Source organism: Triticum aestivum, chromosome 3B, assembly GCF_018294505.1.
Source record: "Triticum aestivum cultivar Chinese Spring chromosome 3B, IWGSC CS RefSeq v2.1, whole genome shotgun sequence".
Classification (NCBI taxonomy): domain Eukaryota; kingdom Viridiplantae; phylum Streptophyta; class Magnoliopsida; order Poales; family Poaceae; genus Triticum; species Triticum aestivum.
In genome coordinates, this window is record NC_057801.1 from 241,226,846 (window position 1) to 241,233,544 (window position 6,699).

The following is a 6,699-nucleotide window of genomic DNA, read 5'->3' on the forward strand; positions in this document are numbered from 1 at the left end:
CCGGGCCGAAACCCTAGCTGCCGCCCCGCCCCGCCTCGAGACCCGCGCCGTTGCCGCTGCCGGATCGCGCCGCCGCCGCCGGATCCCGCCGACGTCGCGCCTCGCCGCCGGCGCACCTCGCCGCCCCGCCGCCCGATGCCGCCGCCTCGCCGGAGCCACCCGCCGCCGCCCTCGCCGGACTTGCCGTAGGTAGCCGCCGCCGCCGCCGGTTTTCTTCAGAAAACCGTACGGTTTTTCTTTTTAGATCCGCGGTTTATTTTTTAGTTCGGTTTTATTTTTTTCCGGTTTAGTTATTTAGCGAACGCCCATTCGTTCGTTCGTTTTAACGAATGAATTTCGCTTTTTTTCACAGACAGCGAACGTTCGTTCGTTAGCTTGTTCGTGCGTTTTTCTTTTTCTCGGATTTTCCGCGATTATTTCTGATCGCGATTTCTGATCCGAGTTTCGTTTTAGTATAACTTTTCGCTCGTTTATCGGAATCGGGCGATTCAAGTGCCTAAAGTTTCGTCTCGAAACCCTCTTTTCGTTTAACCAACTCAAACAAGTTTTTGCTACTGTAAAATTTGACTTAGGTCCAGATTAGTAAACGAAGCTTGTTTCTTTCGCCGTTTGACTTTTGTTGCTTCGTTTGATTTGATTCTCTTTGCAAACCGGAGTTCTTAAGTTGAACTTTCTGGTTAGATCTCTTATTTGAGTTTTTACCTGTGCATTAGATGAGTGCTTATTGTATGCTTGTTTGTTTGCGATAGAGTACCCGGAGTGCGCCGCTTGCTACTTCGAATCTCTAGGTTTCACGGATCAGTAGCAAGGCAAGTAACACTTTGATCATACCTCTTTACTACCCAGTTTTATTGCATTAGATCAATCCTCAACAATTGCATGATTAGGATCTGATTTAATATGTTGGTTTTGGGAAGTAGATGAGGTAGAACCTATTACCTGTTTATTATCAAACCTTTGGGAGTTATTTCTACGTTTGCTTATATTGCCATGCTATGCTAGTAGACGTGGATTGGGTGAGTGTTTCCATGACAGATGTGAGATTGTTCAATTAATGGTTTACTTAAGGTGGCAACTTAAATTCACATCTTGGTGGATTGAGGCACCTGGGGAACCCAGTGTTGCCTGTATTTTTTGGAAATCCCGGGGTACCGTGTGATTCTCCTATGGAGCGCCACTCAAGCTCAAAGGGATCATGAGATTTTTCATGCTAGAAACTTCCATGTGCAGTCGCAAGCTATTATGGGCTGTAGCATAGTTGATTAAGTTGTGTGAGCTCTTGAAGCGGTAGACTAGCAGATGTAGGGGATGTAGGTTGGTACCTAGAAAAAGTGCTCCGATGAAGAATCCATGATATCTGCTCCATCTTCATTAAACATAGTCATCATCACTATCGTCTGGGTCCGAGTCGGTGTCGTCGATGATGATGTAGTTCTCCGGGCAAGTGCAATCATCGTCTTCTCCTCCCGTCGCGGGAAATCCCATGAATACTTTTAGCTTCTTCTTCAGATCATCATTCTTCTCTACGAGTGTCATCATTTCCTCCTCATATCCATCACGCTAGACTTGAGTTCTTCCTCCAGCTCCGTGATATTGGTCAATGACTTCTTCAGATCCATCATGCCTGCGCACATCTGGTTCTCCTGGCGTCGTATGTGCTGGTTTAACTCATGGATGAAAGCTGCAATTGATCTATCCTTCCTGCTGCTGATCATCTCCCATTGCTCATCTCGGCACCCACAAATCTGGTAGATAGTATCCTTGAGATCCTTGTGGTAAACTTCTCCAATGCGTCCCATGGTGATGTGAGCTGCCATACTCTTTCCTAGACTCCAGGTTAGTGCATCAAAGGAAAACTCTATGGGCTCAGCGACTGGCATGAACGTTCTTCCTGGAACTTGAACTTGAATCATCTAGCACTCTTCTTCAGGTAAGGGGGCAATGTAGGTCCCGGTGAAGCTTGGTACTCAGATGTTCAGGTATCTAGTGACTTCCTTTAGGTGGCGTCCAAAGGGTGTATCTTCATCCTGTTGCGTGAACTTGTTCCTTGCATCCGCCATCCTAAAAGAATAGAAAAGATGAGGAGTCAGAAGTGAGAAGAGAGGGTAGGGTTCTAGGATTTTAGCTTAGTGGTCGTGTCCTACAGTCAGTGTGTGCTCTGATACCATCTTGTAGCGACCAGACCTCAAACAGTCTGATCTCTGTGCATAAGTGTCATCCCTGGATCAGTAATGCTGACACACACAATACTTGAAGGATTTATAACAGAGTAGCAATTACACACTTATTACATCGAATGTCTCAAAAGAGAACTTATTACAAATAATATGGCTTAAGGCCATCTAATAATGATAACAGCGGAAGGATTGGAAGATAAGCGAGTCCATCAACTCCAACGGCATCACTGAGTATAGAACCACGACCTAAAGGCACCTTACTCGTCGTCTGAAAAGTCTGCAACATGAACGTTGCAGCCCGATAATGAAAGAATAATGCTATACTACATGCATATATGGCTGGTGGAAAGCTCTATGGTTACAGTTTTGCATAAAGCCAATTTTTCCCTACTGTAAAGAAATAACATTTTATTTAACTATCATGGTGGTTGTTAAACATTGAGAAGGGTACTCCAACTCAATCCCAATTAAGCATCATCATTAAACCCAACAAGATTAATTAAGTAACATGATGAGATTCACATGATAATCCAAGTACTAGATACTCAAAACGTCCATAACCGGGGACACGGCTAACCATGATTAGTTTATACACTCTGTAGAGGTTTGCGCACTTTTCCCCGCAAGACTCGATCTCCTCCTCTTGATTTCTTGCACTACATGGTGTTTGAGAAACGGATAACCGAGACACAGTCTTTCAGAAGAATTAACTCTCTACTCTGGGTAGACCGTCGACCACCATAACAGTAGTAGTATTCCCCCATGTATATAGTATAGTCCGAGCACTTTTGTAACGATAGTTAGACCATTGTATGCCCTTGTTTGAATTGATTGAAGTGATATTGTTTGCTTTTGTCTCATGTGCATATGGGTAGTGTTTTCTCTCTAGACCTCTCTCTATTCTATTTTCTCATCTTTTCTAAACCCCAGATGCCTCCGAGACGTGACAATGGATTTGCTTTCCCACCGGAGCTCACCCAGTTGATCCAGCAGCAGAATGCATTGATGCAGATACTAGTCCAGAATCAAAATCAGGGGAACAACAACAACAACAATCCACCACCACCACCACCACCACCACCTGTTGACCGCTTAGCCCGTTTCTTGAGGTTGAATCCGCCGGTGTTCTCGAATTGCCCCGAGCTGATAGTTGCAGATGATTGGCTCCGCAAGATGGGAAGGGAGTTGACCACTTCAGGATGCACAGATGCAGAGAAGGTGCGCTTTGCCGCACATCAGCTTGATGGACCCGCAACATCATGGTGGGAGAATTTCACAGCCACTTATCCTATCGACACTGTCACATGGGATCAGTTTCAGCAGGCTTTCCATACTGCCCATGTTTCAGCAGGAGCAATGGCCATGAAGAAGCGTCAATTTCGCAACTTACGCTAGGGAGGACATACGGTTGGCCAGTATGTGGATGATTTTAGTAAGCTAGCACGTTATGCCCCAGATGACGTTGCTACGGATGTAGCTAAGCAGGAGAAGTTTCTGGAAGGACTGAATGATGAGCTGAGCATGCAGTTGATGGTAGCAACCTTCAACAACTACTAGGAGTTGGTAGATAGAGCTCTTATGATTGAAGGGAAGTAGCAGCAGATTGACAGCCGCAAGAGGAAGTATGGACAAGGGAAGTACAATTCTGGAGCTCGGCAGAAGCCTCATTTTACCCTGAACTCAGGAGGACATTTTCAGCATACCCATGGAGGAGGTAGTTCGCACAACCATAGTGGCCCCAAGAATGGTAATGGGAATGGAGGAAGCAACTGACAGAACCGTGCCAACCCGTCAACACCAGCCAAGAGGGATCTGAGCCACATCACCTGTTACAAATGCCAGAAGACTGGACATTATGTCACTGAATGTCCTGAAGCGAAGAATGGAAATGGCAATGGAAGTTCTGGGAAGAAGCCCAATCCTTCAACAAAGGACAGGTGAACCACGTTAGCATGGAGGAGGTTGAAGCCCAGCCTGATGCAGTAATAGGTAAGTTTTTGTTTAAGTCATTTACTGCAATTGTTCTTTTTGATACTAGTGCATCGCATTCATACATATCAAGGGGATTTGTGGATAAGTATAACCTGCCAACCCAAGCCCTTAGGTCACCCATGTTAGTAACCTCGCCAGGAGCAGAGGATATGGCTAGTCTATGGTGTGATTGGTTACCATTAAGGATTGGTAACTACGTGTTTCCCTCAGACCTAATAGTACTGGAATCACAAGGACTGGATGTGATATTAGGCATGGATTGGTTACCGAAGTATGGAGGGAACATTGAATGCACCAGTAAGTCGATTTTGCTTACCACACCAGAAGGAAGAAGGATCAAGTATGTATCCCGGCATGTGCCAAAGAGGACTCAAGTAAATTCCTTATCAGGAGTTGTATAGGAGGAAGTACCAGTGGTGAAGGATTTTCCTGACGTATTTCCAGAAGAGTTGCCAGGCATGCCACCGGATAGAGACATTGAGTTTTTGATTGAGATTTTGCCAGGCACAGGGCCGATATCTAAGAGACCGTACAGGATGCCCACAAAAGATTTGGAAGAAATTAAGAAGCAGATCAAGGAGTTACAGGATAAAGGCTATATTCGCCCAAGTTCTTCACCTTGGGGATCGCCAGTGCTTCTAGTGGAGAAGAAGGATGGATCATTCAGGATGGTTGTTGATTATCGAGGATTGAATGAGGTGACAATAAAAATAAGTACCCACTACCGATGATCAATGACTTGTTTGACCGATTGCAAGGAGCTAAAGTATTTTCTAAGATCGATCTGCGATCAGGATACCACCAGTTGATGATCCGAGAGCAGGATATACCTAAGACAGCTTTTACCACCAGGTACGGGCTGTACGAGTATACTGTTATGTCATTTGGTCTGACTAACGCACCTGCCTATTTCATGAACATGATGAACAAAGTGTTTATGGAGTTTTTGGATAAGTTCCTCGTGGTGTTCATTGATGATATTGGTCTACTCGAAGAATGAAGAGGAGCATAAGGAGCATTTCCGTTTGGTACTTGAGAAGCTCAGAGAACATCAGTTGTATGCCAAGTTCAGCAAGTGTGAATTTTGGTTGAAGGAAGTTGGATTCCTCGGACATGTTATATCCGGAGAAGGGATAGCAGTAGACCCCACCAAAGTTGTCACCGTAACAAATTGGGAAGCCCCAACAACAGTTGGAGAGATCCGGAGTTTTCTAGGACTCGCAGGACACTACCGGAGGTTCATTGAGAATTTCTCGAAGATTGAGAAGCCCATGATAGAATTGTTGAAGAAAGACACCAAGTTCAAATGGACTGAGGAATGTGAGGCCAGCTTCCAGGAGTTGAAGAAACGTTTGGTTACATCACCAGTATTGATTCTGCCAGATCAGCGCAAGGATTACAAAGTATATTGCGACGCTTCTTGTCGAGGACTTGGAGCAGTGCTTATGCAGGAAGGAAGAGTTGTTTCGTATGCCTCACGACAGCTTAAGCCGCATGAGCTGAACTATGCTACACATGATTTGGAGTTAGCAGCCGTACTGCACGCATTGAAGACATGGAGACATTTTCTCATCTGAAACCATTGTGAGGTGTACACGGATTACAAGAGTTTGAAGTACATCTTCACGCAGAAGGAGTTGAATCTTAGGCAAAGGAGATGGTTGGAACTCATCAAGGATTATGATATGAGATTGCATTATCACCCTGGAAAGGCTAACGTAGTAGCCGATGCGTTGAGCCGTAAGAGCTATGTAAACACACTCATGACCGGAGAGTTACCAAAGGAGTTAGCCGAGGACCTTCGTGAACTATGTTTGGAAATAGTTCCGAGAGGCTATGTAGCAGCATTGGAGATTCAGTCTACTTTGATGGATAAGACCAGAGAAGCCTAGAAGACTGACAAGGAGATTGCCGAGATAAAGGAGAAAATGAGCAAGGGAAAAACTAAGGGATTTCGTGAGGATGAGCACGATACCTTATGGTTTGAGGACCGCGTTTATGTGCCTAATGACCCGGAGATCAGGAAGTTGATTTCACAGGAGGCCCATGATTCGCCGTATTCGATTCACCCAGGAAATACCAAGATGTATTTGGGCTTGAAGGACACTTTCTGGTGGACCGGAATGAAGAAGGATATTGCAAAATATGTAGCAGTATGTGATGTATGTCAGAGAGTGAAGCCAGAGCATCAGAAGCCAGCAGGATTGCTACAAACATTGCCGATACCCGAATGGAAGTGGGATAAGCTAGGCATGGATTTTATCACGGGATTGCCCAGGACTCGTTGAGGCTATGACTCGATTTGGGTTGTAGTCGATCATTTGACGAAGGTAGCTCATTTCATCCTAGTGAAGACCACCTACACCAGTGCCAAGTTGGCTAAGATATATATGACCAGGATCGTATGTCTGCATGGAGTTCCGAGGAGTATTGTATCGGATAGAGGAACCCAGTTTACCTCAAAGTTCTGGAATCAGTTGCACGAAACTTTGGGTACCAGGCTCGAGTTCAGTACAGCTTTTCATCCGCA